Genomic DNA, 10869 nt, shown 5'->3' with positions numbered 1-10869 from the left:
AAATATCTTCACACCTGAAAAGGGCCTATTCCTTCCCACTGTCTACAACATGAGCTGGGTCTGAGCTGTTCACCAGCAAATGCCAGTTTTGCAGATATAGTGTCAAACATGTTCTGTATCTTTAGTAATTTGGGGTTTTTTTTTCAGCAGCAGTGCACAAGGACGTGCAGTTTTCCTGGATGAATTCCACAGGAACAGTATAGAGAGCAAAAATAATACATTATTCTCCTCTTCACACAGCCAATAACCACTCCCACTATTTTTTTTTTTTTTTTGCACAGACAGACAAAGAGCATCACATTGAATCTTCTCTCCCTCTGCAACCTTTTCGAAATAACTGCTTGTCAAAACACACACATACACATTCACTCTTCTTCCATTCCTCATTCTCAGGTGTGGAGCTCTCCAAACTCTACAAGGAACCATTGCACTGGTCCTCATGGGTTCAAGTGCCTCATTTGCTGTTATTTGATTATTTGCTGGGAGAGAAACCACATTTAGAAGTAACTCTTCCTCCCTCTTCCCATGAAAGCACAGATTTAATAATGGTCAGCATCATTGTTAATGCTGGCCATTAGAGTTATCTTGTTCCATCTGCCTCTGGGCCTGCATTTCATCTTCCATCCGCTCTTATCAGGATGCTGCAGCTGTCAATTAACCTCATTATCAGCCAGGGGAAGATAGACCCAGAACTGCTGGCTCATGAGGTACCTGCAGTGGCAATTGAAAGAAGATTTGGCCATGTGAAAACATCTTTGTTTACAAGTCAAGAGTCTGCATTTTGTATTGCAGTCCTGAGCTCCCTCCCTAATCAATCCCTTTGTGTGAGGCTGGGGATACCTCTGCACTGTTTGAAATCATGTCCACATTTATCATCAGTGAGAGGAGAGGAGCTTTCCAACCCTCCCTCTTCAAGCTCTTTTATTTGTTGGCTTATGAACCAAAATTCTTTCCACATCCTTAATCTCCTTTAATAGATTTTTAAGGCTGCCTGCTGCCAGTTAAGATAGACAGTTGCAGTATTTTAATATTTATTATATTTAGAAAAACCTCCTCATTTTGCTTTAATGGGAATGACGTCTTTGATTCCTTCCAGACGTCACCCGTACATCACTGGACCTCTAAACACAGCAAATAAATGCTGCTACTGCTCATGAGTGATGTGAAAAAGGAAAAAAAAAAAAAAACAAAAAAAAAAAAAAAAAAAAAAAAAAACCAACCAAACAAACAAAAAAAAAACAACAAAAAAAACCCCCAAAAAACCCCACCAGAACCACAAACCAAAACTGTCTGGGGCTTGGGGACCCCAGGCAGCATTTTTGTGCCATCATTGCTCTGCCCTTCCTCACGCTGATCTGCACAGGCTCGTGATGTGCAGCTCAGGGATGTGGCAAAGTAAAGATAACAAGCCCAGCTTGAAACTGCCAGGAACCAGACAAGCAAAACCCTCTGTAACAAATCCTCTGTAAAGGCACTCAGGGACAGCCCAGCTTCCATTTGTGTCAGAGCTGTTGGCTGTTCCAGAGTGGCCACAGGGATAATTCCCTGATTTTAGGGATGATGTTTTTACAACCCTGAGGCCCTGGCACAGGGTGCTCAGAGAAGCTGTGGCTGCCCCTGGATCCCTGGAAGTGTCCAAGGTCAGGTTGGAGCACCCTGGTCTAGTGGAGATGGTCCCTGCCCATGGCAAAGTTTTGGATGAGATGATCCTCAAAGCTCCTTTCCGGCCCAAACTCTTCCATGATTCCATTATTCTTTCTCCATCCATCAGCTGCCTGAGATAAAAGAGGCTCTTGTGATACTGGACACGTTTACCAGGCCCTTGGAGGACCAGTGGATATTTTTCATATTCTCCTGATGCAGATTCAGGTGCACATGCCCTTTGCTTACAGTCTCATCTACTCACCTCAGGAAGGGTTTAGATGTGGGTGAGGAGCTACTGCTCAGCATGGTACGTCTGGACGTCACAAATTATTCTGTAAAATATGCTGGGAAGAGGTGAAGATTCTCAGGCCTGACTGGAAGACTGAAAAACTCCTTGAAAAAGAAATTTGCCAGAGCGGGAGGTTTAGAATCATAGAATCATTGAGGTTGGAAGTGACCTGTGAGATCATTGAGTCCAATGGTTAATCCAACACCATATCCAGCACTAAACCCTGTCCCCAAGTGCCACATCCGCATGTCTTTTGAACACTTCCAGAGATGATGGTTCCACCATAGCCCTGGGCAGCCTGTTCTAATGCCTGACCATCCTTTCAGAAAAGAATTTTTTCTGAATATCAAACTTAAACCTCCTGTGATGCAACTTGAGGCCATTTCCTCTCATCCTGCCAATTCTTACCTTGGAGAAGAGACTGACTCCCACCTTACTACAACCCCCTTTCAGGTACTTTATTACATGCAAGGAAATTAAACCTATTTCATTGACATTTCTTTGAGATCAGTATGTTCAGAATGCTCAGAAAACAGAGGCTGTAGGAAAATATGTTTGGAAGGAGCTGTTTTTCCAGTGAAGAAGTGATGAAGAGATGAAGTTGGGTCCCTAAGTTACACTAATGAACAAATGTTACTTGATGAGACATGTTTTTCCCAGAGAAAATTTGCTATTCTCAAAAGCTGTCTCAAATGTTATGTATCCTCTCAATGACTTAGGTTCTGGAGTTTTCTCTCCCCCCCACCACCTTTTAATTAGCTAATGTTCAGATTATGCTGCTCCTTCCTCCCAGTCTGAATGTGATTAATTTGAAAATGCAGTTTAATTGTCCCTTGGACACACCAGCCACAGCCATTACACTGAACAGAGTGTGTTTGAGCCCAGAGGATTTGTTAGCATTGAGCCAGAATGAAGGGAGTGATATTCCTGATGCCTTCAGGGTCACCTCTGATCCAGGAGATTATTGGAGCCCAGGCTCCAATACATCTGGAGGACCAAAGTCTCTTGGTAAATCCCTTCTGTTATTTGGAGGAGGAAAAAAAAAAAAAAAAGAAAAAAAGAAAGAAAGAAAAAACAAAACAAAACAAAACAAAACAAAACAAAACAAAACAAAAAAAAAACAAAACAAAAAACCCAAAAAAAACAAACAAAAAAAAAAAAAAAAAAAAAAAAAAAAAAAAAAAAAAAAAAAAAAAACAAAAAAATCCCAAAAACAAACCAGGCAACCTTCCTCCCTCCTTTCCTGGTCTTCCTCATATTTTTTCCCTTGGAAGAAAATGATACTCAACTATTTTGAAGGGTTGTTTTCCATGCACATGGACCTGAGAGACCTTTGAAGGACTGGCACTGGAGCTGACACCATCATTTTCTGGTCTAGTCTTCATCCCTTCCAAATTTTCCACTTCTTAAATGACTGCTCCTTCCACTCTCCGTGCAGCCATGAGTATACAGTTCCCAATTTCCACACAAAACGTGACTTTGAACAGAGTTAAATCCATCTTTGGTTTTTTGGCACCCAAGGCCTCCCTGTCCTGAAGGTGGGGTTGGTATCATTGCACTCTTCCTTTCCTGCCTCTGCAGGTTTCCAGTGGCTTGGAAAAAATAATTTTGAATTACTCTAAAATTACTTCTCACCCATTTTCCCTGATTGTGGTAATTACACAGCTGAGATGTTTTTTAGGCTTAAATTTGCCACATAGCACTGGAGAGGGAAAAAATACCCAGGGGTTCACAGATGATCAGATATTGAAAATCACTGCTGAAGAAACACACTGAAGGAAACAAGGAAACTGGCAAAATGCTTTCTTGGGTTTTCTAGGCTCATTCCTGATGAAAATTAAACATGGGCAGCATTACTTCTGGTTTCCAAGGCCAGGCTACTTAGGAAATTCTAGGCCTCTAAATGCCTTTTCCAAAAGGAAATGGCCTCTTTTTCCACAGGAGGTTCAGGTGGGATTTCAGGGAGAATTTCTGCCTTCAAAAGGTGGTGAGGCACTGGAAGGGGCTGCCAGGGAAGGGGTGGAATCCCCATCTCTGGAAGCGTTCAAGAAACGAGTGGACATGGCATTCTGTGCTATGGTTTGGCTGACAAGGGGGTGTTTGGTCAAAGACTGGACTTGATCTTGGAGGTCTTTTCCAGCCTTAAAAATTCTACGAATCCTTAAAATCCTTTTCTGGTCATCAGCAATCTCAAATCCATAAAACACTCCCCTCTCCTGCTGTTTTCATTCTCTACTACATTGACACTTATACTCATCTGTGCAGGAAAAGTACTTTTCTATTTGGAATGAATCAAAGCACAAAGGAAAGAGGGCGTGGGGCTGTCAGAGCTTCACCTTGACCCTCTGTCCCTTCTCTAACACTAAATTATCCATGTGCTGACGTGCTGCTTGCAGGTTCTGTGCTTCTCTTCCCAGACAGAGCTTTGCAGAGGAGCAGAACCCTGCTCTGGCTGCCTGAGGGCACTGCAGGGCTCTGTGCTGAGCCATCTCCCAAGCACTGAGGGTAATAATTATTATTTCACCAACACTCTGTTTGTTATTCAGGAATCCCCAGGCTGTTTTTCTTCCCCTACAGAGCCAATTCCCACTCATATTGCAAATTTCTGCCTAGGATTTCTGAGGAGATGCTCTGAAGTGCTTCAAATGAGAATGATGGCTGGCAATTTTACTGGGAGACAATTCCATGCAATCTAAATGATTGTGTTAAGTCAGCCTGCTTGCCTGTCATGATTTGGAAAGCTGTTAAAAAAAAAAAAAAAAAAGACCTGAAAGAGATGCCCACAAAAATTGCAGCTCTAAGGCTTATACTCGTTATTACCAGTGCTGACTTTTCTGATTGGTTTTTTTTCCTAGATTTCCAATTCATGTTCATTCAGAGCAGTTCATTATGGCCCTAAAGTGTAAAACAGCAGAATTGATAGAATGATGGGTTTTATTGCTCTTAAAAAAAGAACTAGAAATGAATAAAAGGAACATTCAGAGGCTCTGTAGCTGGGTTGTATTTGTATAGCTCGTTGCAAAAAAACTGGCTCCATGGTTCATTGAAATATCTTTCAGCAGAGCAGATCCTTCAGAATTATCTGGGATAGTCACAAATATATAGAAAACCGACTTCAACTTTGGCCTCTCCATGCTGATGGCAAAGCCTTAATTAAATGTGGATGACCCTGGGCTGAAGTGTCCTGGGAAAACACCTGTATCCAGGTACTGTGCAGTTAAAAGTCATGTGTGTGTCAGCATCTGCTTCCAAGAGATGGAGGAAAAACACTCTGGAGTTCAGAGTTGTGTTGTTGGTGCTCTCCAGGGCAGACCAGCACCACCATTGCCATTTCTAAATGGGGAAACTGAGGAAGTGTAACATAAACTTTAAGGGATTTAGAGATTTTAGAGGAGCTAAGATTTTAGTTAGAGATAAGCCTTACTAGAGTTAATTAAAATAAGTAAGTAGGCCTTGATGAAGTTAAGAGTTAGTAGTTAACTAATAATTGATTGCTTGTCAACACAATGTTTAGTTAGCTGGGTTTATAATGAAGAATATAGAAAGTGACAAATAGCTTTTAGGAACATAAGACAATTGTGGGCCTCCTCTGTTCTGAAACCAATTGAAGACAGGGAATGGGAGTTCTACCAAGGTTCATTTGTCACATTTGCATTGAAAAGGTAGAAAGGTCAGAAAGAGGAAGACTTCATTTACTTCCTCATTTTGGGACCCCTCCCCATGAAAGGGACCACCGACCCATTTCAAGGAACAAACTACACATGCTTAATAGCTTTTGGAATGAATAGCATACGAAGCGAGGAATTGGATGTACTAAATGATGAATATGTATTTGTATTTTGGGTATTCAATACTTGTGTGGATAAAAGGACTCTGTAATAATTTGAAAGGTGCAGTGTGTATTTGGGAGCTATCCCGCACGCTGCCCGGCGCCGCAATGAACATACACTTTCTAACTTTAAACTGTTAGAGAGTTTTTGTCTGTCACAGTTGGATATCGGTACTAGATCAATATCCATATTTCTTTAATAAATCAGAAGGGAAGGAGGAATGAGATCACACCGTCACTGTCACAACTTCAGCTCAGGTTTTCTATTCACCAACACAGCCATTACTTATAAAAAGGAATAACCTCAGCTTAATTCTTAATGTATTTGCAGGATGCATATTTATTGCTTTAAAAAAAAAATCACATGGAGAAGATGTTTTGAAAGATGAAATGGTACTATAGCAATTTTGCAATATGTAAATTCCTGCTGCCTGTAGATCTAATGGTATTAAGTCTGCACGTACTTGGTGAAAAGCCAAGGATGTCATGGGAGACATCTGAGGGATGTACTTTATCTTTGGCTGTAAAAGCACTTTAAAATCAGCATGAGCAATGTGTATTATTACAGGAATTATTGACCTTATTTGCACTGGGTAGGTGTACATATGGAAGAGGAGGCTGTAGTGATAGTCCTTCCACATTTAAAAATGTAAACATTTATACTGCAGACATCTTCACTTGGTGGAATAAACTCAAAATTTTACTTTCAGCAGAGATGAGCTATTTTAAGAATCTCTTCACTAAGAGAAAATGGGTTGAATCCCAGACTTGTATCTTTGCCAACGTTTCTAAACCTTTCATTCACCACTTGTAAGGATGGAGTAAGTTTGCTCCGGAGGGTTGTGAGACACTCAGTTACCACAGAATCATAGAAACACAGAATGGTTTGGGTTGGAAGAGACCTGAAAAAACATCCAGTGCCACCTCCTGCCATGGGCAGGGACACCTTCCACGGTCCCAGGCTGCTCCAAGCCCCTTCCAACCTGGCCTTGGACACTGCCAGGGATGGAGCAGCCACAGCTGCTCTGGGCACCCTGTGCCAGCACCTCCCCACCCTCCCAGGGAACAATTTATTCCTAATATCCCATCTAAATCTACCCTATTTCAGTTTAAAGTCATTCCATTCCTAGCACTATCTGCCCGTGAAAAAAATCTGATTAAATGACAAAAGCAGCATCTTCAAAGCAGCAGCACAGGTGGAGAGAAGCCAGAGGAATGAGAAAGAGAAATGCAAACGGCTGCAATTGGCTGCAAAGATCAGAACTGATTTGAGAAAGGATGTTACAACCTTTGTACAAGGGTTTAGACTAAATTGACTAGGAGAGGAATTAGGTTTTAAGGTAAGCATTAAGTGAATTCAAGGTATGCTGATGGCATAAAATAAAAAAGACAGAAAAGTATTTGTCTTGGGCATAGGCAGATCTGACTCTTGTTAATCTTGCTAGTGCAGGGGGGGAAAAAAAAACAACTCATAAACCACCAATTTTTAGGATGAGGATGTGTTACATCCACCTTCTGTTGTGTCAGCATCTTAGAATCAGACAATGCTTTGACTGAACAGAGAGCAGAAACAAAGCTGGTATTTAAAATAAGCAATGTGTGAGGAACTATTAATTTCAAATGTAAAATATGTGCAGAGTTACAGTGAATTCTGAGACAGTCTTGCTGTGACAAAAATACAAAAGAAGTTATATCAAACCCGTTGAATTTATTCACTGTTTATTGCAAGGCTATGTAAAGCAAGTATAAATGATTAATAGAAATGGAAGTAAGACAGTTCCAAGATAAAATAAAGTGCTAAAGAATCATTTTTGGGGAGCTTTTCCCTGAAGTGACACTGCACCATGTCTTTCTGCCATGTGAAATATGAGGCCTTTTGTTCTGCATGACTTTGATTTTTGTAATTAACTCATTCTCTGTTTTGCTTTCCGCAATAGGTATTTCTCAGTGTAACTCTAATAATGATCCTTGCTCCTGTTGAGGAACTGTCAAAATCAGGTTATCTACCACCTGCTCAAAAAAAAAAAAAACATAAGAAACTCAAAAGGTGAAGTGATAAATTTCAGAATAGAGTGGAAATCCAGATCCAAATAAGAAGAGAGGGTGGTGGTTTTGTTTATTTGCCTGTTTCAATATTATTAATTACCTCAAAAAATAGGATGAATGTATTTTGAGAATATAGGCTATTATTGAGAATATTTTGAGAATATAGGAATGTCCTATATTCATCAGATCCTTTTCTTGTCTAAACCCATCTTCTCTTTGCCCAGAAAAGGTAAATTAGATGAAAATGTAAGAATCTCATGTCTGGGGTAATATATTTTGTTATTTTTGCCTTGACCTTCAGCAATTGAAGAGTGATTAAAGCTGTCAAGTTGTAACATACCCTGCTGAATTTATTTCAATATTATTAATGTTTCCTCTGGATAATGTTGACCTTTTTTTTTTTTTTTTAATTTTCCAATTCTTTTGGTTTTAAACTGTACTCTTGGTCTCTGTCATTTTTTTATGGAAATGCATTCCATCACTGAAAATTGTTTCATGAAGTATTTCCCTTTATCAGGGAAATATATTTCCCTTTATCAGACCTTCATATTAATCTGGAATTATTATTCATATTACAATTTATGCATTTATGGAAGTCAGTGATTTATTTTTGAATAAAGCATCTCCTTTAAGTGGCAGACTTGTCTTGGAGACATCCAGAGTGGGATTCACCTCACCCACCTTTAGATGTTGACAACACAGGTTCCTTTAAAGCTAGAGGAGAGAAACAGCACTTTTAGGATATGATTTTTCTTGTTTATTTTGCATGTCTGCCTTCGGTTGATGTGATTCCTGTTCTGGTTTCTGGTTTCTATAAAGGAGATTTCTGTGACTAGGAAGGGAAACAAGGATTAGCTCAGATGCAGGCACCTCCACTGCAGATATATCCAACCTTTGATTAGGTGAATCCCTTAGATACTGCAAACCTTCCTCTTTCTCTGGCACTTTATTGCAGTGGTTACTTTTCCTACTTCTTTAAGATTATTCTTCTTCTTACGATTTTTTATTTCTGAAATGAATTTTCTTGGCCTTTACTTCCTAACCTTGGCTTTTACTTTTCTCTTCTATGTTTGACAGAGCTAGAGGAGAAAGTGGTCTCCTGTTGCAAATATTTTATCTAATTTATTGTTTTCATTATGTTCATGTTAGAGGAGATGAGGACAGAAATTTTGGATGAACCCACCTTTGGTTGTTTGCACAGAATTTTGTGGCTGCCCCTGGATCCCTGGAAGTGTCCAAGGCCAGGTTGGACAGGGCTTGGAGCAGCCTGGGATGGTGGAAGGTGTCCTGCCCGTGGCAGGGGGTGGAAATGGATGATCTTTAATGTCCTTTCAAACCCCAAACATTCAGTGATTCTGTGATTTTTAGTGGAGGGGAAGGGAAGGGAAGGGAAGGGAAGGGAAGGGAAGGGAAGGGAAGGGAAGGGAAGGGAAGGGAAGGGAAGGGAAGGGAAGGGAAGGGAAGGGAAGGGAAGGGAAGGGAAGGGAAGGGAAGGGAAGGGAAGGGAAGGGAAGGGAAGGGAAGGGAAGGGAAGGGAAGGGAAGGGAAGGGAAGGGAAGGGAAGGGAAGGGAAGGGAAGGGAAGGGAAGGGAAGGGAAGGGAAGGGAAGGGAAGGGAAGGGAAGGGAAGGGAGGCCACAGCCTCCTGTAGATCAGATTTTATATCAATGTACACTAAAATGCAAAGGGTTTTTTGCAGCATGGGAACAGCAGAAGAGATTTCTATCAGAGAAGGAAAATGATTTTTAGCTTTGTCATATTCCATTTAAGAAAACTGGCTTTCAGCCAAGTGCAGGGGAAGAAAATTTGCACAGAAAATAAAAAATACAGGGAAAAAGCAAAGTAAAAAAAAAAAAAAAAGAACATATCTGAATGCAATTAGCAGTTACACTCCAGTGACAAAGCATATTCCTTATTTTGCAGTCTGGCTTACTAAATGATGATAAACTACCAGCAGCAGCAGACACAGCTACTCCCTCTGTGTAAGCACAAGTAGGAGATATTTTGTAATGGCTAAAGCTGCATTTTCAAGCCCTGACTTACTTGGAAGTTGCTATTCCACATGTAGATTCTATATACATGCAGCACCCAGGACCTAAGACAGGGTATTAAGAAAAAAAAAATAATAAAAGGAGTAAGAAATTGAGACAATGAAGTTCTGAGAGAAATATGAAACAAAGAAATTTTTCTCTCTAGATAAAAGAGAATTCCCTCATTCCACATAAAGAATTGCAGCAGACAAAAGAGCAGAGGCATCAGTTCCTCAACAGAAAACTCCACGAGTTGCATTTGCAAATGTAGCCATGAGTTCCTTCCATTAAAACCTCTTCATGATGGCTTGGCTAACCCAGACTTGGTGCTCAGGCCAATCATAGACCTTTGCAGTCCTCACTGGAGAGTCATTTGCTTCCATTTGGAGGAAAAGAGATGTTTTTTAGTCTTCTACAGCTGAATTTTTTTCCACTTCTCCTCCTTCAGCAGTGGAGAATCTCCCTCCAAAGTATTTCGTGCAAGAAGAGAAAACCAGATGCAAAACTGAAAGTGTTTTGAAAATCAAAGACCTTGAGCTGTTGGATAATCCTCACCTCACCAGGAGTGCAGCAAGGAATGAACTCAAGACATCCTGTCAGAGAAATTAAAAGAAAAAACACTTGACTGCAGGGTTAAGGGAGCAATCTGTCTGTGCCTGCAAGTAAAGGAAGGCAGAACTGTCCCAAATGGCAAAACCAGTTCATAAACGAAGAGAGTTCAGATGGGGAGCGCGACCTTTGAATTTAGCCACAAGTTGCTCATTAGTAATTTTAGTAGGAGCTGTCTAAGGAGGATGTATTGCATCTTCCAGCTGCTGAAAAGGGTGGATGGAAGATGAGGGAAGGTGTGTGAGTGAGCTGGAGGTGGGAGCTGGAGAGATCAGTGACCTCTTCCTCAAATCTGCTTCATTACTGTCTTTATCGTGCTTTCATTAAGGAGAAATTGTCTCAGCCAGGACTTGGGCCACAAACCCTCAGAGATCAATCTGCAGCACAAAAATCCTCAGGTGGACTCCCCTTCAATCATCTCAA

This window comes from Vidua chalybeata, chromosome 1, assembly GCF_026979565.1.
Source record: "Vidua chalybeata isolate OUT-0048 chromosome 1, bVidCha1 merged haplotype, whole genome shotgun sequence".
NCBI lineage: Eukaryota > Metazoa > Chordata > Aves > Passeriformes > Viduidae > Vidua > Vidua chalybeata.
The sequence above is the reverse complement of the archived record's forward strand: the minus strand, read 5'-3'. Positions refer to the sequence as shown.